At 37.5% G+C, this 21,620-nt stretch overlaps 1 protein-coding gene and 1 long non-coding RNA gene across 2 annotated transcripts in view; one reads left to right on the forward strand and one right to left on the reverse strand.

The window, feature by feature from the left end:
* BCAR3 (BCAR3 adaptor protein, NSP family member) overlaps positions 1–21,620 on the forward strand; it is a 91,204-nt gene that overhangs the window by 6,849 nt on the left and 62,735 nt on the right. The gene's annotated exons all lie outside the window — the stretch shown is intronic.
* LOC133275504 (uncharacterized) lies at positions 664–21,608 on the reverse strand. Its single transcript, XR_009745553.1, has 3 exons — positions 21,526–21,608; positions 1,958–2,060; positions 664–929 (listed from the first exon to the last, which is right to left on the reverse strand). It is a non-coding gene; the product is annotated as an uncharacterized LOC133275504 (long non-coding RNA).

Consider the following 21,620-nt stretch of genomic DNA (forward strand, 5'->3'; position numbering starts at 1 on the left):
AGTAATAGATGGTAGCTATGTAAATTGGCTTCAGCAGTTCTGCCACCAGACATGTAACCACTTCTGAAAGCAATTGAACACTAATGCTTGTAGTCAAATGAATTTGAGAGAAAAGCGAAGCTGTGTTTAGATAGTCTATTGGAATATGAATACATTTGTTCTATATTACAGCTTTTTTCACATCTCTTCAAAGTATAATAGCTAAAGGCTTATAGAGCCGTAAGAAAATAGTTCCTTTGCAATATTTTAAGTATGCATTTGGTACAGACACAGTTTGCTTTGTACACCACAAATATTGCCATGTTTGTGAACAATAAATCTCCAGTGTTGTGCGGGACAGTGCCAAGCCATCATTGTAACATTAGCCTTTCTTGTGTTATGTTCTTGTTTTGTTTTTCCCTTTCCACCCCTGATGCCTTCTGCATGTGGTTTGTACAAAGGTCATATATGCATCTATGAAATTTTTTGAGGTAATTCTTCCACTATAAGATATTTTATGATGGAAGGCTGGAGATGGAATCTGACTGTAGTAATTATTACATGATGAGTAGTTGTTGCCTATTATTTCTTTTCATGCAGAGTTAACCAAAACTTCAAGGCTTTGCATATTGTTCCTATCTGAAGAAAAAAAAAATGCTGGTAGCTTAGCTCTGATGTCTTCCAGTTGTACATATGCAATGTACCAAGCTCTGTTTTTGTGACTAGAAAATGATTGACACAGTAGGGGAAACAGGTTTTTCAGTCATAGTTTTCCACTCCTTTCAGCCACAGTCATTGGCCCAAGAAGTGCTTTCTCTGGACTGTCTAGTGCACAGTGCCAGTGTTTATTTGACCAGTGTCTGACACTTAGGTTCTGCTGATGGATTGCTTTCCAGGTATTTTTGCTGCTTCTGTCTCTTGCCCTGTCTTGCAGACACCCTTCCCTTTTGCTATAATTAAAGATGGAAATGGCTTTATAATACACTGGTTTTGATCAATGCATTACCAGCTTATAGCCTGATTAGATTAGGAGAACCATGCTAACTAGAAAATTTCTCTTTGGTTTAAGGCAGTATACTAGGTCAAATTTCACAGTAACTGTGGCAGTTTACCATAACTATATTAATAAATCTTGGAGAAGGTTACTTTTCTCACTAAGATCTTATCACTGCCATAGTAGTGAAATCAACTTTGGGTTATTGATCAGTGTCTCTGACTTTCCCACTCTGCATTTAGTATTCCTTTTACAGAACAAGTGCTGAGATTTTTCCAAAATACACAATTTACTTAAACTGTATCACTGACAATGTGCTTTACAGAAACTGGCAAATTGTTTAGAGAAGGGAGAGGAGAAATAGAAACATGACCTGGGCTGTAAAAGAATAGATGTATTCAGATGGTAAAATCTGAGATGTGGCATCACAAGCATCATGACAACTATCAGCTTTTCTAGTTTTTCATTCTATCTACTGCATTCAGAAACTTTCTGCCATTCAAATATGCATTATAATTGAACATTAAGAAATACATGTCTAAACTGCTTCGTTAAGTATGAATGGTTGTGATCAGCAAGGAGAGCAGACCTTTGGCCAGTGTCATTAGTTTCTGCTGCAGTACAGGACCTGAGGTGTATAGAATGTTGTATGGGAAGGTTAGCTTTACTGAGGCTGTAATTTAGAGAGTTTGTTGATCTCAGTGGTGCCAGAGGAAAATCTAAGTACATCTGAGTTCATCTGAAAACAAAACTGGTGGGCCCTTGACTCAAGGAGCTAGTTAGGAAGGTATGCCAAGGTCAAGTGATAAAAATCCTTAAGAAAACTCATACAGTTGTCCAATAAATAATTTTTCCCTAAGAAATGGATGTGTCACAGCAAGAGGCTAGTCTTTATTTGGAAGTACAATACAAGCCAATTTGCTGAAGTAGGAAAGGTGCTACAAGAGAAATGACTTTGCAGATGAGATGAAATAGCTGGTTCACCTGAGTAACTGGCTAGAACAGGATTACACTGTGATACATGGCTTGCTCCTTGTCATTTATCTCCCCTCAGATGTAGGAACTAATTTTTCATTCCCAGGGAAGTCTGAAAACAGAGCATTAATGGTTATCCCTGGAATACTTTCTATTTCCATATAGTGATTTGGAGTTACTCAACCCTGGTGTCTTTGCAATACATACATATGAGATTTTCAGAGATGACATTGAAGCTAATTTGGCAAAACCATAGCTGAATTAAGAGTCCAGCTTGTGTCTGGAGTATAACAAGCCAACATCATCAGCAGAAGCTTTTGATAGTTCTGGGATATTGTGATAAAGAAGAAAACCAGTGAATTATCAGTAAAGCATTGCAGTGTGAACATTGAATTTAAAAGCTACATATTGAAAAACCTTTCTCTATGATTTTCCTTCAAATATTCCCCAATATGTATGACTGTAACTGTGAGCATGTTTTTAAGATAATACAGAAAGCCATGTTCAGCTCTCTAGCTCAGAAGTGCCGCTGTAGGAACCTCCCATTATTATCCATTTGCTAACTTTCTGGGAGCTATTTCATTTCACAAAAGCCTCTGAACAGCTGGTGTTCAGAAACAGAACTGTACAAAACCAAGGCTGGTTTTGGATTGTCTATTTTGCTGTAAAAAAAACCCTGAAATCGTATAAATAAGTAGATAGTACTGCAAGACCTTCTGCATAAGGATTTCAGAATACCATAACTTCACTCTTCAGCTTGTTAAGTAGTAACTGAAGAAACAGTTTTACAGAATGAATAGAAGCAAGTCATGGAGCAACCCTGGGTTTATCCCTGACTAACCCTATGATGGTCTCTTTATTGCAGGAAACCTGAGATGTACAGGAAGTGAGTCTTTAGCATGGGTAAATAGAACACAGGTTTTGTATTGCCCTCTGATACATCTGCTGTCTTATATCATTGCTTCTGTCATTCTTCTGGAAAGAAAAGATCCTCTTTTCTTAGTGGGTGAAAAAAATATATGCCCAACATCTGCTACACACTTTGCTGGTGTGTTTGTAATTGTGTTTCGGATGCTAAAAAATGTTGGCATTACATCCCCTAAGCAACAGTTGATCCTATTTTCAGAAAAAAAAAGAAGTAAGTGTAAAAGTAGAAGGATAATAGGAAACTCCCTCTGCCTAAACCTAGTTCTCATAATCATATATATATATATATATGAGGAGTCTTCTGCAACTTATTTTGTAATTCCATTTTACTTTTAACCTTGATCAGGCTTTCAGTATGTCTTATGTCCTGACCACTAATTTGTACCCTGCATCTAATTAACAATGTAATATTGGTTGAATAAGAGATGCTTGAGTTAATGTTTCTGTTACCTTTCTTCACCAAAACTACCATTATCAGAAGGGTCAGAAAGGCAGTTAGTTATTTTGTGGAAGAAAGGAGGTTATTTTTTATCCCCCTTCACATGTAAGAGCAAATTTTTCATTCAAGCAGTAGTGAAAAATCTAGACAAGCATCAACAAAGACTTAATAGCACATAAAAGTATGCCAGAAAATAATCCCATTCAGAGCTGTAAGTGCAGTACATTTGAAAACACTGCATCTTGTATCTCTTAGTATCCTGTCATATAAGGTTAACTAATTTTCTGCTTGCACGTGAATTTTTGGTGGTTTTGGGGGTGGTGTTCATTTGCCATAAATTAATAACAGAGCAAATGCAGCTGGCCAAGTAAGACAAGTAAGATTAGATAGCCACTGTTTATCACTATTGCTTAAAGAGAATGTTGCTCTGTGGAAATTCTGGGATTCCTTTCATGCTTACTGCAGAATTTATCTCTGTTCTGGAATGGTAATTATGGTGACTCTCTACCAATTCTTGTAGATATTGTTTAATTGTCATCTACTAGCATAGAAGCCAAGTATTCAACCTGAAATGTCAAATTTATCGTCTTAATAATATTGTTCCTTTGGAAGTTGTTAAACAGTTTTGAAAACAAGTTCTTTTTTGACAAAAAACCTGAAATCTGTGACTAAATTAAAAGAGTATGAACCAAAGAGAGCCATCTGTTCATGGTTTTACTAACATCCTAACCAACTAACTGTGTTTTCCTTTTATCTCTCTGAAAATCATATGCCTTTCATGCTGACCAACTTGCAATCTGAAAGTACCTGTTTAAAGCAAGCCAATAAATGAAAGATTTCAGTGGCTGAGCTTGTCCTTGCCTCACATAAGAATGTTCTCTGTGGTTTTAACATTCCTCAGAGAAATTCTTTTGCAGTGTGTCCACTTAAAGTTGAGATTTTTCTGGTCCATGTAACTTCACAAGCTGTTCTTAGTTACTATACTACCAACATTCTTTAGATATATGCTTGTCATCCCTAGCCTGCAATATATTCACAATGATAAAAACACTGTAATGAAGCAAGTAATATAGCAGAGTATTCCAGTGGCTGATAGAGGGATTTCACCATGTGATTTGTGAATTAGCAGGTTTGTTCTTTAATAGCTCATTAAATGATGAATTCCAGGATCACATCTTGTGCAGTATAGTGTTGTATGACTATCTGAAGTGTTGACCATTCCGAGGTTGACCACTGAAGTTCATAGTAGCTTCCAGAAAGGTATCTGGTACAAAACACTGTGTGTCTTAGAGTACTTGTTCTAATTTAAATGCTTTTAAATTATATCTAGGAATGTATCATACTTCAGTACAGTACTGCTACTGTGGCCTGCCTTTCTGCAGGACATATTTTATGTGTTGCAATATGTAGTGTAAAAAAAGAAAAATAGAAGCTTCAGCACTTTAGAATAGTGTTCCAAGAACTCTAAAAATGCTAAACATCTTTCCCTGTCTGACGTAAAGCAACACTGGCTCTTTGCAGACCATAACATGTCAGCCTTTAGGCAGCTTCTTGTCATGGGCTCAGAGTAGACAGATGTGTTGGAACAAGTGATCTGTGGCTGGAAAGTCATCATTCCAGTTGGTTTATGGAGAGCTAATGAGTAAGTGCTTTTCCTGAAGCATAGAGGAGAGGAAAATCTTAAAAAAAAAAACCCCAAACAACAAAACAAAACACAAAACCAAAAACCAGAAATCAGAAATCAAAAATGTACAATTAAAGACACTACATGCCTGAACATGAGCATTTCCTGCTTCTGGCATCAGTGCTGTGATAGGAGATGTTTAGGTCATAACGTACAATGTTTAGAATTGGGCATCCTTGAATTTATTTAGGATACGTTCAAACTTGCAAATAGAAATCTTGAACTCGGCTATTCTTTGGAAGCTTAAATATTTTTTATGTAGATCTTGCACAACTGCTTACATAGAGCAGTGATGATTGGAGAATATTTTACACATCTATTTTTTGTCTTCCTGTGTCTATCATATCCATCTTAATGTGTATCTTTTATTTCATTTTAGCACTTGAAAAAATTACAAGTATTTTTATTTACATGCAACTCAAATTTGGATGACATCATAAAATCATTGAGTAATTTGGATTGGAAGGAACTTTCAAAGCTCATCTAATCCAACCCACTGCAATGAGCAGGGACATCCTTAACTAGAACAGGTTGACCACATAAACCTGGCCTTAAGGAAGCAATGAGGATGTACAAACTGCATCATGATGGAGAGCAAACTGTAAATATCCTGCAGCTGTTTTTTGTGTAGAAATTCTTCATGATAGGTTGACTTGGGTTATGTTCATACCTTGGACAAATACTCACCACAGAATCTTTTGCATTTTGATTGTCATACAGAATATGCAGTTCCATTTAATTCCTTCCTGTTCCTACAGATAACGCTGCCCCTTTTGCTATTCCTCTTCATTTTATGCATGGTCATGTGTTACGTATGTAAGAAGAATGGCATTATCACTGAATTAGCATATTGAGGAACTTTCTCTTGGAATACAAAGCCTGAGTGTTTTAAAATTATTACAACTATATTGAGTGATTCATCTTCTTCTAAAAGATTAATTCAACTGTGACAGCTAAACAAAATATAGTCTTCACCATTCCCTGTTTGTGTGAAGAGCACAATGAAACAATGAGTTAAATGTATAGCCATAATGCATGGATAACTGCCTATTGCCAAGCAGCCAAGAAAGTATTAATCTCTTTAGTCATAATGGTAGAACTTCTATGCTATTAACTACTTTATGAGTTGTTCTGTCATTTATCATTCCTAAGCAATAGTATTAGTAATGATGTTTTATTTATGTTTTTCAGAGTCAAAGGCATTGTGCAGTGAGGGAATAGATAATGAAGGATCTACCCATTAGTAACTGGCTGAGCCAGCTTGGTCTTGCAGAATATTGCATGCTTTTTGAACAATATGATGGCATAGAGGTAGGAACTAGCTTTTTCAATAAAATTCTTGAGAAAATGTCAAGCAAAATGATTTAATGAAAGTGATTAATGTTCCATACTATGATGTTTGAACAAAAAACCTGAAGGCTGATAGTTTGTGTTTGTCTTAGGAAAGGGGGAAATAAAACCCATGCCTTTTGTAACTGTGTACTAAGACTCCCAGAGAAATAATGTTTATTGGAGAGCTAGGCAAAATGAACATTGTACTGTTTCTAGTGCTGCTTGCCCTATGTTAGTTGTGGCTGTCTCAGATATGGTAACAAATGTATATGTTCACAAAAATAAGAACATATGAATAACGTTTGTTTTGTAAAAGTTAACAACAATGTTTCTTTCGTAAAATACAGTATTAAATAAAACATACACTTTTGTGCCTATTGTTATATGATGTTGTTTCTAGATAAATGGGTACTATGTGGTTTACGAATAATCTCTGTTGAGCAAATACCATGTTACAGAAGGGCCTTGCATCAGTCATCTTGAAGATCCCTAGAAATTTATATAGAAATTCTTAGGAAGCCCTTTTCCCACAGGTCTTTCTTGATCAAAATTTCCTTTTATTGTCCATTTCTTGTTTTCAGTTCTTATCATCCATATATAGAATTATTGAACTTGCATACTATATCATCAATTAAATGCTTCTTTGACATACTTTAGTTCAGTCTCACTGTATTTCCAGTTCAGAACATTTGTGTACAAAAAAAAACAACCCACAACTGAATATTCTTATCAAGTCAAAAGATCTTTGGATTCACTTTTAACAATTTTTTTACAGATTTGTTTTTGTCAATCCAATTTTCATGAAGTAGCACTGAAGGGTATTTAAAATTGATTTCAGTGTCACACCTCTGCTGCTGATGTACCAGAGTTCTTTGTGTCACGGTTATCTCATAATCCAAGCAAAATAAAAGCAGATTTTAAAATATAAGTAGAATTTGTCACAACTAGGAAAAGGACAACGTTTTCTTCTTTGCCAAATGGACTCAGTGTTGTGGTTTAAACCCAGTCAGGCAACTTGTTCACTCACTTCCACCCCTTCTTGCCCTCCCCCTACTCCCGGAGGGACGGAGAGGAGAATCAAAAAGAATGCAACTCCCACGGGTTGAGATAAAAACAGTTTAGTAACTAAGGTATAACACAAATCACTACTGCTATCACCAACAATAATAATGATAAAGGAAATAACAAGGGAAGAGAATACAACACCTCAGCACCAGCCGACCGAGCATGAGGCTCACAAAGTCCTTGGCCAAACCAAAACATCATTGTTATCAGCTCTGTTCCCACACCGAAAGTCAAAACACAGCACTGCACCAGCTACCAAGAAGGAGAAAAATGACTGCTACTGCTGAACCCAGGACACCCAGTCAGTAAGACACAAGCATGTTGGAAAATGTTGTTTTATCATTCGCACTCATTGTAAGACAGAAGACACAGAATAGACAGTAATATAGAACCCTGGGACAGCTGTTTTGACAATCAAGAAACACCAAAAAGCCTGCAGCAAAGACAGCTTACAGTTTACAAAGCCTGAATGCTGCCTGAAATAGTTTTTGCTGAAGTGCAAAACTTAAAAATAGGCTTAGTGCATCACTCTGGATACAATGGACTGTTTTGAAGTTCAAGGCCATGAGTCAGGCTTTCATTTCTGCAATATCTGTAGATTACAAGCATTATATTATTTCTTAGTTCCTCAGCCAAACTGAATACTTTCCTAACCCAAAACTTTAATTTGAGAGAACACCTAACTTAACCTGATTTCACATACTTACTAACCTGGTTAATACAAGGACATATGCTGAAGAACCAAGCTTCTAAGTTCTTAAAAGTCTGAGTAGTTTTCTTTGATGTCTTCTACTTTTAAAAATAATTACTAATAACTATTTACACTGGGTTTTTTATCTCTGCAGTAGCAGGTATGATTATATCCATTTTTTTGAGGACAGTGATGTACAGTCTCTTGAATTAAATTGTTCTTAGGTAAGTAGTAAATACATGGCAATAGAAGACAAGAGTTCTCGGGTTGCAGTCAAGTGCTGTAGTAAGTTCTTATGTCAGATCAGAAGATGCTTATGTACTTGAACGAAGAAAAAAAAATTTCATGGCAGGAAGCTTCTCCCTGACAAAACTTCCACACATTAGTGTTGTCTGTGGCAAAATGCAGCAAGCTCTTTAAAGCTACTAAAAAAGCCCCAACACAAATATGTCTATAAAAGCTCCCACTCTCTTACCCTGAGCATATGCTGTTCAGTACCAGGGTTAACACCAGCCCTTTTTGTGTTCCTCCTTACAAGCTTTTTTCTAAAGTTTGAAGAACAGGCAGACTGCATTTTACTTCTTTGTATGTGTACCCCTTTTTTCTTAGAGGATGATTTTGTGGTTTTGGAGGGCAGCATGCTGAGGTTTTCTGAGGAAAGCAGAGGGAGCCTCCGTCACTCTTGAAAAGCTGAGAAGTCCTTTCTACTCAAATGTGAATGCATCAGTAGAACCAATTTTTGCATTTGGGTAAACCTTAGAAGTGATAATGAAAGAATAATAATTCATTAACTTCTTTCATCTCATTAGATACATGTGAGGTATCATTTGAGAAAAACTTAATAGGATATTTTCAGGCACAGCTATATTTCCCTAATAGCTTTTGAAACAGAGCAAGTGACATAAAAAAATAGAAGCTTTCAGCAATTGGAGGTCTACTCAGTCTAAATCAAAGAATTACAGGCTTTTGCAGTGGTTTTAATTTGAAAGAGAGAATCAAAAATTACCACTTCAAAAACAGTGGCTCACTTAGAGTAGGAATTCTGTGTCAATTGTCTTATTTACATTGTGAAACAATGTGATTTTTGGTTTTTAGGGTCCTAGGCCTAACTTGTCAAATCTCCATTAAGAAAAGGTCAGGTTTGGTAATATAACTTGCCAGTAACAAAGGGGAGTACATCCTATGGGTTTATCCCTATCTAATTTACAGTGAAAATGCAGAACCATAGAAATAAGAACAAATTTGATCATAAATCTTCTGCTTTGGATGTGGGTTTTTTTGCTCTGAAAGGTGTCATCCTCAAATGAAATGTTGTACATACTTAAAAAACAACAAATTGAAATTTTACTGATTTCTAAATAATGCATTGCGCTAATTTTGAAAATCAAATAGTAATGATGTTGTGGCAGGAAACGGATAAAAAGAGAATAGTTAGATTTGATTACCCTAATGCATTATCTGGAAATTCATGTTCTTCCAAACAGCATCACAACCCATGTTATCTATTAATTACAGTGACTATCCTCTTGATGATATAAGCCTTTCCTTTCCAATATTATTATGCCACACAGTTCACTCTGAGTTTTATCTTTCTTCATTAGTTTAAGTGCAGTTGGCGTGCTAGCACTTTTTACAAATTATTATGCAAAGGAATAATAACTTTTAGAAATTCTCCATCTATCTTGACCACTTTTGAGAGAAGAAACAGACAATGAATTAATGCTTTAAAAGAAAAGTTCTTTGTCACTTCAGTGACAAGGCTTTTCACAACAAAAGGGCTTCATATAGCACATAAATATACTTACATTTGCTGTTACATAGCTTATAGTATCAGAAACAGCAAACCTGTCTGAAAGAAATTAGAATTATCCTGGACTAGTAGGTATAGTATGTTCCTTACTCTGGCATTTGCTACAGGACTTAACTCCATCTTACAGAAGTTGATCTTAGAAAAACGGGAGTTGAGAACCAAGTCCACCTAACACACATCATTTCCAATATCCTACTGATTCAGGATGTCGAAAGAAAGACAGGTAAGATTTCTATGTTGTCTCTTACAGACTGAGAGGATGACTTAAGGCAAATATTCCTGTCACAAAGAGTTAATAAATGAATACTGTGATTCAGCCCAAGATACTGTCTAAAATACTACGATACTAAGATCTATTCCTGGAGTGAGGAATATAGATCACCGGAGTACTTTATGCAGACAATAAGAGGACTAACTAAACATTAAACTGCTGTCAGGGTTCTAAAAAATTACATAACCTGTATGCTTAGAAAGATATAATGATGTTATCAGACCAAGTGATGGAAGACTGTGTCACAAATGTCTTCATCACTTGGCCAGGTCATATCAAAAGGGCTAAACCAAGCTATTTTGTGCACATGCCACCTCATCGCTAGGTGAGGTATGGAGAGAGGAAGTGTGCTTACACAAGTAATTCTGGCCCGCTTTTTCCATCTGGGATTTTGCTATGAATTAACACTTGATCACTGAATCTTTTGTTGCTTTTATCAGTTCAGTATCACAGTTCAACTCAAGTGCATAGGAATTGGAAGAAGGTGTGTAAGACAGTCTACTCTGAGTGGAAGGATATAGTGAGACATTATTCAACTATGACTTCCTGTACAGGATATTTTGAGAATAGTTAACAAGATAGGAGTATTATGCAGTCTGCCCAGTAATACTAAAGATCACTGTCTAAGGCTTTTACGGGTTCTGTGTGAAGCAGTGGTTTACTTGGCTAACATTCCTACTTTTACCCTCTCTTGGTCAAGCTAAAAAGACTCCTGGAGCATATGTAAAAATCAGATACTCATAAAATGTGTTTAAATACTTGTCGCTTTACAGAAGAAACTAGAACTGTTTGCATACAAGTGGATCAGTGTATTGTGTCAATATTTTCTTAGGAGTTCAAAATTGGTTTAATAATTACATAACTTCTACAATTCATTGGTTTAACTCTTAAAATATGAATATAAATATGACAGCTTTTGTAACTGCTTCTGTGAACAGCTTATGAAGTTATTCAAGTTGATTACTACAATGAAACTACAGGTACTGCAATTAGAATAGATTTTCATGTGGCTTTAAGACTGCATTTTGTAACCTTTTCAGGTACTGGTGTGAGGAACATAATACAGTTCTCAATGTAATGTTCTTTTCAGAGCAAAGAACTGTTCACTATGATGATTTAGAGAGCTGTGTAACATTTGAATCAACTGACTGGAATGTTCCTAATGCTGTTAATATAGCCACAACTCGTGATTGTTCAACTTCAACTATATTGAGATAAACCTAATCTTGCTGTGCTGTTGATTTCAGTGAATTTGAATTGGACATTTTATCTCCAAACTGTATGTGGTTTTTGACCTCTGGACGTGTGTCTTGCAGGGTGACGGCATGATACCATTTGTTTTTTTTGGGGTTTGGGTTTTTTTTGTCAGGTAGGTGTTAGAATTCTTCAAGCTAAATTCTAGTAACAGTAGTGCTGGTTCATATTTTTATGGGCATTCATCTTGGTGAGCAACGTTTTTATTCATTCCGGTTTTGGCTAATGAAAATAATTGTGTGTAATTGAATTACGTGCTTGGGAAAATAGAGCTAAATTGATCTTTGAAGTGTTCTGTTTACACCACGATATTTGCATCCTAGATAGCTTTGCCTATTGTATTAAAGATTTTGTGGGAAGGTTGCAAAACAGATCAATTCAGTCAGCCATACATGAGTGCAGACTGCTTTGTTTTCACAGCAGGGGCTAATGGTTGTTATCTAGTCTCCAGCCTATTATGACATGGTTTTGTTTTGTGTCTGTCTTTAACAGAGTGCTATGTCTAGGGGCAAAGTGCCTAACCAGTTACGCTGAAATGCTTTTTTCCCAGCACTAAACCTTACTGAAGTCAGACATTAGAAAAAAAAAAAATTTTTTATAATCTTCAGTTCTATTAAATTGATTCTAATGGCCTACTAAATGTACTTAGCAGCACAGAGGAAAGGTTATACTATCAGTTTACTGTTACCTTGAGCTTCAAAACAGCAGCATCACGTTTGTTGCTGGTTCAACAGTTTCCAGACAGTGCTTGAATGTGATAAGTTCCTTTAATACGTAAGCATTTTCACAAGGTTAATTTCATAGGACTGAGCATTTTATTTGAACAGTGAAGTTAAGTTTTGCGGAATTTTGTAAAAACATATTCTGTTTTCTGAAATGTTATCTGGTTCTGCAACTACTTGAACAGAATGTGTCTTGGTACACTAAGATTTGGATTCACCCCAACTAACTCTAGCTACTCAGGCTGTGTTTCCACAGTAATTAGTATCAAGATCTGTGCATTGACATAATGCCCAGCAACACATTTGACCTGGATCAAATATGTGCACATGATCACCTATCTGTTGAATTAGGCAGAGTACACAATACAAAGTTCACTACCTTTATGCTTTTACACTATCTTTCTGCCAGCCAATGGTAGGGAAGTTATTAGAATAACTGGTTTGACATAAGCAGCCTTAGCTAATAGGTGGGAAAATAACCATTCAAGATCATTAAAACACTTCAGCAGAAATAATTTTATAGTGCATCAGTGCTTTGAATAATGGGGCTCTGACTTTTCTGATCAGTATCAGAAAACTGAAAGGCTGTTGTTCCACTGAATCTTAATCTTAATTGAAGCTGGGGTTCCAAAATGCCAACCTAAGCAGCCTGTGCCCTCTTCAACTTTCCTTTAACTGCTTTTGCCCTATCTCTGTATTTTCCCTTTTGTTGTCAGTAAAGCTATCCTGCAGCTGCATGGTGAACCCACTGGGAAATTTTTCTGTCTGAAAACCAATTTTTTTTTCCCCTTCATGTTCATCCAGATCAAGTCCTTATGCCAGTTCATTGTTCAGCTGCACAAACACTTGTACGAGTGGCCAAGGAAGAGACAGCAGAGGTTAGGCCTGGTGGCTGAAACAACCCCACTGCCTAAAGTGAAACTGCAGCTAAAGGTGTTCTATGAAGAGGGAAGTCAGTCTCTGCTCCCCTCTGGATACTAGAAAGAGACAGATGAATTCAGCAGATAATTCAGTCCCCTTTCAGTTTTAATTACCTTATATAGGTGCTTATATTTTTTTGTTGATTGTAGAGATATCCCCAGATAGCTGACTTCCTGGCACATCACTCAGGAATGCTGACAGCTGGTGGAGTGAAATTGGACCTAAAAGCTACATCTGCAGTTGGCTTGGAACACTTTATCTCTTATTTTGAGCGCAGTCTTTGAATTTCAAGAAAGCATTAGTTTCCTTTCCTCTAAATCCTGATCTCAAAATTTGCTTAGGGCTTTATCACTGTTTTTCATTTCCTTGCAAATCAAAGTGCACAAGTGGAAAAATGTTTACAAATTCTGCAAACTTTCTTCAAAAGTACAAAATTGTTACCAGTTGGGAACACCTACCGCTGTTTCATGAACAGAAGACAACATGGCTGTGTACTCAGTCAAACTGATAGCTGCTCAGATCTTGGATCAGGTAATGGCAGAGTAGATGTAAAACAGGTAAGAGCACACCAACCCAGAGTGATGGTTTACCAGAATGCTTTCTCAGCCTCTAAGCATTTAATCTGACAAAAATGAAGTTTCAAAAAGGTATGAATGTGAAGAGCCATAATACTCTTTCCACAGTCCTTTTGCCTGTAACTTGACTTACCTTTAGGTGTGCACTGCAGCACATTTTGGATCATGGTGTCCTGCCATCTAGGCCAGTATCCATTCATAGCATGCTGTGACTCCTTTAAGATGTACCTTTTGTCTTGTGTTCCAGAGAAATTGTAGAGTCAGAGGGTGGGGCCTGCATCTTGTATGGGCTTGTTCCAATATGGAATGAAGACGCATCCAAAATTTGGGTACTAAACCACTCCTAAGTAAACAAAATATGGGCTGTGTTCTGTCTGTGTGTATAGGAATGTTCTCAGCAGCTATCTAGCACCTTTTTATAGTCTTAGAAATGTTTGTTTGGCATGACAAAGAAGCCAGGAAATAACATATCCTCTTCTAGAAGTGACTTCTTCTGGTATGAGAGAAACTGATGACAAATCAGGTGTAATCTGACTCCTGTATTCCCAGAGCATGAGGCATAGCACTCTACCTGTAAAATCAGTAGTTCAAGACAGGCATCCTGAATGCATAACCCAGCACTTAAAGTATAGCTCCAGGAAAGAACCATAGTTTTCTCAGTATCCTCTAACACAACTAAACCAGGGTTTAAAGCTGTGAGAGATTGAAACAGAGTAATTTTTAATTGTGTTACCATATTGTGCTACAATCTTTAGGAGTGTGGTTTTATTGTTATTTCTTATGACCTATAATGAAAGAATAAATTGTGCTTCAGATATGTTAAGGAATCCCACCTTTTATGTGACCTGCTCCTTCAGTACAATAGAAAAGTTACCCATACAGAGGGTAATGTAAATATATAAATGCAAGTGTCTATTTTGAGACTATAAAAAAACTCAACACCTTGGATATTGGCAGACATGGGAGATATTTCTTGGTTCCTTTATAACAGTGAATTTAAATATAAAATTATTTTGGAAAGCTCTGATAATTTGACTGTTGCAATGTTTGTGTATGTTAAGTATTGATGATGTGCTTTTCTGTACATCATTGGTTGAGTTATGAATGGAAAGACATATAGGAAGCTACATGACAAGAAGTATTTTTTTATGGAATGTTCTACAAGTTAGAAACTTGTTTTTCTAGCACCTTATTTTACTGAGCTGAATTCTGATTAATAGCATATTTATGGCTTAATTAATTTCATTAACATCTTCATTAACATTTTAAAGTGTTTTCCTTTGGGAGGCTACAGGTAGAAAGACTCTTTCTTTTTGTCTTGTATGGGTTTTCTTATACAGAAGATTGAAGTTTTAATAGGATATTTATTTAAATATTTTATAATTTTATTTGGCATACAAAGACAACAGCCTTAATGGATTTAAATAAAACATATGCATTGACATAATATGATAATTGATATAACGTAATAGCATAATTGGCATTGATATAATTCCAAGGCCAGGTTAAACAGAGCCTTGGGCAACATGGTCTAGTGTGAGGAGTCCCTGTCCATGGCAGGGAGTTGGAACTAGATGATCTTAAGTTTCTTTCCAACCCAAGACATTCTATGATTCTATTGTGGGTGAATATAAAATAATATACAAAACTTGAATTAGATTAAATGTAGTTAGTTAATATTCCATAACTTCCTGCTTTTGGTGGGGAAAAGATTTTGCATTTCAGTTCTTAAATAACTGTTTCTGATATGCTGTATCTCTTGCCCTGCTGCAGTAAATATGAAATACTTTCTTGCCATTTTGGTTTTCTTGTCATTCATTATATAGAAGACTTAAGATGTGTGCTATTAAAAAGGAATATGACCAAGCAGTGCAGATCTTTGCTTGTGCTTGGGATATATAAATAGCAAATTGGGATTATACAGAGAACTCCATATTCAAAAAAGGTGTAAAATAGCCAAGGGCTTTGCACATGGGTTTTCATTACATGCTCAAAATAATTAGCATAAAGCCATAACTGGTTCTCCTTGTCAACCCCAAATGTCTTGTCTTTGATGCTCTCAGATTTTTACTCATTCTGGTTTGTGATGCTTCTCTTTGAAACATTACAAACACAACCGAAGTGCTTTGCAGCAGTGGTATGTAGTGACAACCTGGCAGATTCCAGACTCATGCTAAATTATTCTGGTAGCTTTGCCAATAAATGAAGAGGAGGCTGCTTTGAACATTTCATTTGCATAATAGAGTTAGTATTGCTACCTGTGTGGTCTGTTTTGCTCTTACTGAGATACACGAGGATATGAAGGTTTTTGCCATTTCTCTTTGAGGAATTCACAAATGTAGATGCTGTTATAAACATACTCCTCTCTACCATTTAACTTGTTGAAAGCTCCGACTTCATTTGAAGGCTTTCTGTCCTTCTGTTTATCCTTGTCTCTACATCAGGTATGTCCTAAATGAGAAACTCCTCAACACCTGTCACATACAAAGAGAGGCTGTTATTTCTCTTGTGTTAGAGATTTTTTACAGAAACACGGGAAAACAGAAGATCACAAGGAAATCTTAGCTCCATAATACCAGTTCTTCCAGTGCTAGAAGTAAAGAAAGGAAAGTAGACCCCCTGGTAAAAAGGAAACCATAAAACCTTTTCAAGCTTCGTTCTGGTGTTGTGTTCCAGTGCAATTTGTCATTCATCAAAACTATTCAATAAAGAAAACTGGTTTTAGTGAAGTTTTCCTCATGTCTTTCAAACTTCTAAAACAGATCTGTCTTTATCTATGCCAGCACAAGTTGCTTGACATGGTTTTCAATACCAAATTGAGAAGGGGGGAGGAACTAATACTACCTGACTCAAAACTACATGAATTTCTATAGTTCTGAGAACTCCTGATAGCTACAATGAGACTTTTTTGGTTTGGGTTTTTTTTTTTCCCTAATCCTCCCAAAACTTTTGGCTTCTTTCTGACTGCAGACTTACAATAATGAGCTGCAGGTTAGAGGAGTTTAACAGTAAGCTAATTTCTATTGGAAAATACTGATTTGTCAGAACTATAGTTTTTTAGCCAGTAGTGATTGAAGATCAGGCATCTGGTATTACATATACCCAGTTTGTACTCCTAGGTCTGCAAAACATTTAAAGTGCTGTAGCGGGAACTCCAGCAAGCCAGAGTATGTTAATGCACCAGTTTGTCACTGAATGAGCTAAGGTAATTTAACTCGTCAAATTCTTCTTCTTTGCTACATCATTATTTCCAGGGTGATCAGGTATGGAACATTTCTGTGTGTGAATGTTTCTGGGGCAAGCAAACACAAGACCTCTTAACTGATTAACAGATAGCCCTTTGGGAGTTTCTTCAAGACCTTGTGTCTCCAGACCTAAGACAGGCCAAATAGCAAAGCTGGATGTTGGTAGATTTATTATGGAGGTCTTGATAGCTGCTGACTAAACTTCTCTCTTTCACTTGGCATTTGGGAAGGACCTTAGAAAGCACAGTTGCAGTAGCTCATAGTTTTCAACCCAAATATTGTCAGATTTCAAGTACTGGATGGAGCATTTTGCAGTTCTCACTGTCATACTAATTTGGCCTATCTGTCTTCAATTAGTTTGAATTATCAGTGAATAAACTTGATTCCCTAACCAACAGTTGGGGTGATCATTATTTTTGCCATGCGGCATCTGTGGGAGTTGAGGGAATGTTTGTGTGTTTCAGTCCTTTCTCTTCTATGACAAGTCTGTAGTAGAAACTTGCTTTGACTTTTGTTTATCTGGGAATCTGCAAGAACTGCTGTGTGAGCAATCCAAGCATACCATTTCCTCATCTTGTGTAGTTACTTCCGCATTTGACCATTACAGCTGTGTTTTTAAAGTAGATGTATTTTTTTCCAAGTTATTATTTAGGAAGACTATAATCCTGATGTTTAAGGTCAAACTGAAAAGTTGCAATGAATCCTCCTGTTTTGTCCCATCATCTCTTTTGCTACCGTAAGCCAAGTAGCAAAAACTGGCAAGTAGCCAACTCTTGGCATGATTAAGACATGCAAGCTTACAGTGTCACAGGTCTTGGGACCTAGGTAACAGTTCTGTTCCTCATCAGTCATCTCTTTAAATAGCTGCTTGTATAGGTGTCTTTGCACCAGGTGGTAAGATGCACCTGTACGTACTCCCTTCAGAAAGCAGAAGTCAAGGGTGACCCTAGAAGGCCGCAGCAGTGTTGTCTGGCCAGCAGTGCCAGCACACTGCTGGTTTCTCAGCCTCCCCATGGCTCATGTGACAAAGGGCAGTGCTTTACCATTAACATTTCTGTGGTAAGGTGATAGGCAGAAAATGTGATGCCATGTAATAGCTAAGGGGCATGTCAGGTCAACATGGAATGCTGGTACTGTGCTAGTTTCAGGACAGTGGAGCTTCCAGAGTTCATCCTACATCTCAATAAACCCATTTCCTAAGTGGATATAAAGTATGAAAACAACAAAATTTTGCAGTGAGGAATCTAATCTACCTTAATTAATGGTAACTCATAAGTAATGTAGCTAATTACTCACAAGTAATGTAGCTATAGTTCTGGGCAGTCCTGCAGATTCTTCATTCTTGCAGCTTGCAGGCCCTTTCTCTTTAACAGGTTTGCACCAAGTATGTACAAGGATGGGTTGTCTAAATCATACATAAGACAAAGACTAATTTTCATTTTAATCTGCATACAGAAGAAAACTCCTAGGAAAAGGATGTAATGACTCTTGCATGAGTAATCACAGTTTATGCCGGGCTGCCCAGCTACCCATCTCATTACTTAACACCCAATCATGTTACTAAGGAAATTACTCCTTTTCTGGTTCTTAGTCATAAAAAATGACAATGAAACATTACTTCCTATGTAATTACAGAGCCTGAAAACCTCCCAAGTTTTAGAATAAGCCAATAGACCCCATCTTATGTGCCAACTGACCTGAGATTTTGGCATGATTTTGTCTTTTACCTGAACTGTGAAAGTATGGTTTAAATACAAAAGCAAGATGTTGTTCTTTATGAAATGAGGAAAACAATAGTGTGCACTTCCATAGCATCTTCCATTTGATAAGCTGATATCAAGTACTATTTTTTCCTGTGAAAAATATTTATTACTCTGATGTATGTTACAAAAATATAAGTATAGGTCATACAGAGAGTTAGTGGGTCAGAATACTAGAATTGAACCTTTAATCCAGGTATCTCTACTCCTCTTTCTGTATTTTCACCATGATTCCATTTTTCTTGCACAGAATGTATTACTGAGGCATTTTGGTATCCAAAATGGGTCATAGTGTGTTGGTTTTTGATTCCTTTCTCTTCCCCCTGCTCCTCACCTCCTTTTTCCAGGTATATTTTGAAGAAAGACAGCCTGAAATATCTTACAGGAAATCTCCAGAGATAGTTACTTGTGTCAGTTAAGTTCTGGAATCCATCACTGTGAAACATTTGTAGTACCTCTGTCCTCTATACTTACCTGGTTTTGCACAATTGGCAATGATGAAAGCAGAGTGCCATCAGCTATTCAAGGTTTCTAGCTTTTCTGGCTCATCAGTGCCTCCAATGTTGTTGCATTTGGGGAAAAAATAGAAAAAAAAATGGAGTGAGTTTTTATTGTGTGCTTAAGACTCATTTTATGTGGAATTGGTTTGAATTGAAAACTTCAAGGTTCTATTCAGTGTCACTATGATATCCCCCAACATTACAGAAGATTAGAATAAAGTTATTTAAGTGTAGAAGTCTGTGTCCGTTTGCATGCCACAAGTGGTGATTTATGTCCTAGCACCAGTGACTGAATCCTTTTTGGAAACTGTTGTCTTTCACATTTGCCTCAACTTTTCTGTTTTGGAAGTGGTTACTGTAATAGGTGCATGGCAATACCAGCAGCGATAACGCTTTCCTACTGTACGTGCTGGCCTTAAGGAACCAAAGTGGGGGTGTTGAGGAAGTGGAATGCCAGTCAGAAATGTCACTGTGAGCTTCCTTTATGTTGGTATGTTAGACAAATTCAATTTTTTTAATCTTCTGTCTCTTTTTCTTCCCCTACTGCATATTTGAGCATGCTCTGATTTTCTTTTTTTCTTACTTTATACTGAACTTCATCTTACTTCATCTTTAATGCAAAGGTTCTACTCATATCTGTGAAAATTTCCAGACTTTTCAAATCATTTTCCTCTCTCCATACCTACCTTTGCAACATACATGATGACTGAAGAATCTTGGCCTGATGAGCTAAGTGTTTCTGAAGCTCTAGCTACACTTCAAAGGAGGGTGCAGTGCGCTTTGTCTGGAATAGCTTTGTTTTTAAAACAAACACTTTTGCTGCGAAGTATTTTAGATAGCTCAGACTGCAAAAGTCAGTGCTCTGGGCAATACATCAACCACAGACTAGAGAGAGGTAGATGTTGTAGTTCTACGCAGTACTCAGACATGTCACTGTGGTAAATCACCATGTGGAATTTTAAACCTGCTGTTGTCACCACTGGATATAGTTTAACTTATTTAGAGCGAGAATACCATAGTTCCATTTCTTTTTGATGACTGGCTTGATAATACTTATAGGTCTTTGAAGATGAATAATCTGCTGCTTAATGACACTATTTAGATAGTTCAGGACCAAAACTTCAGCAACATCATGTAGTCAGGCTCTGAAGTAGATACATCAGCAGAAGCCTATTAAAGCTACTCCTGGGTGAAAATGGAGAAAGAGGGTCAAAGGATTGAATGTTAGAGTGAAGTGAAAATAGTGCATGAATAGGATCTCCCAAAACCAAACCAGCATAAAACTTCATAGTGAACAAATATTTAGTGTCAAAATCAATTAAATGTTTGGCTGGACAAAGAAATGCTTGCCTCTTTAAAGCTGATTCCAATAGGATGGCTGTAAAGCAATTTGCAAAATGTTGGCTTATTAATTCTGGGAAGACACAAAGAACAGCATTATCAAAATTGCTTTTGATAACTGGAATAACTGCAGCAAAACCAGAGCAATGTTTGCCAGGCAGCCTGAAAGACTGAGCCAACAGCAAAGAGACAAATACAGTGTTAAAAAAATGAGCTAGAAAGGGCTTTAAGAGTCAACTGAGTGTGCCTTGATTTCTATTTAATCATAAACTCTTTGGCTGAGTCAGTGGTACAGCTGAAGATGCCGGAGGTGATTTGTTAGAAATGGATGTTCTGTCTGTAACTGATTTGTTTTGGAGGGTATGCTTTACAAACGCAGGTTAACTAGCCATCTGTTCTGTCAGTTGCTCTCGATCCTTTACAGCTCTTTGACTCTTTGTTTTAGAAAACGTGTTTTATCCCACCAACCTGTTGCACGGATAACTTCATGTAACATGGTGGCATGGGGGGACAAGTCTGCTAATGCAAGTAGTGTGTATGTAATAGGCTCCCAATTGTCTACAATCAGGCTGGGTTTAGGAAACTGTTAGTCTTTGCTGTAGTGCTAATTTGGGAGACGAAATTCTGGCAGTGAAGCTGTTGAATCCGTGGAAGAGGGCAACGGCTGGTCACGGCAAGGGAGCGGCGTGCGACGGGGTCTCGGCAGGACCCAGCCCCAGCAGCCTGCCGAGGGTGTGGTTGCAGGGCTGTAAATCCCGTCAGGGCGCTGGCTCAGTTCACAGCGCTTACGGCAGCGGGGCGCCCGGCCGCAGCGCCCCGCACTCACGGTGAGTGCCGCCCGCGGGTCGGTCTCGTTTGCTGGCTGAGAACGGGAGAACCGCGAAACTAGGTCCCTACTTCCGCGGCCCGGGCGAGGGAGCGATAAGGCGCTCCCGGGAGGCTCGGTTGAGTCACTCTTATTTTAGTTATCGCTAACTGTTCTTCCTTAGGGCAGGCTGGTGCAAGTGTACGCGCCGGCTCCTACTGCGGCGCGGCCATACCTTGGGCTCTTCCGACAACGTCTTGGTTCCTTTACTGGAAGCGCTCCGGGACGCTGGTGTTCCGGGTCCGGCCTCCGGCCCCCGTCTCCTACTCT

The sequence above is a fragment of the Pezoporus flaviventris genome, unplaced genomic scaffold, assembly GCF_033815535.1.
Source record: "Pezoporus flaviventris isolate CSIRO_AGI_PZ_B2104156 unplaced genomic scaffold, CSIRO_AGI_Pfla_v1 ptg000040l, whole genome shotgun sequence".
In the NCBI taxonomy this organism is placed as follows: domain Eukaryota; kingdom Metazoa; phylum Chordata; class Aves; order Psittaciformes; family Psittacidae; genus Pezoporus; species Pezoporus flaviventris.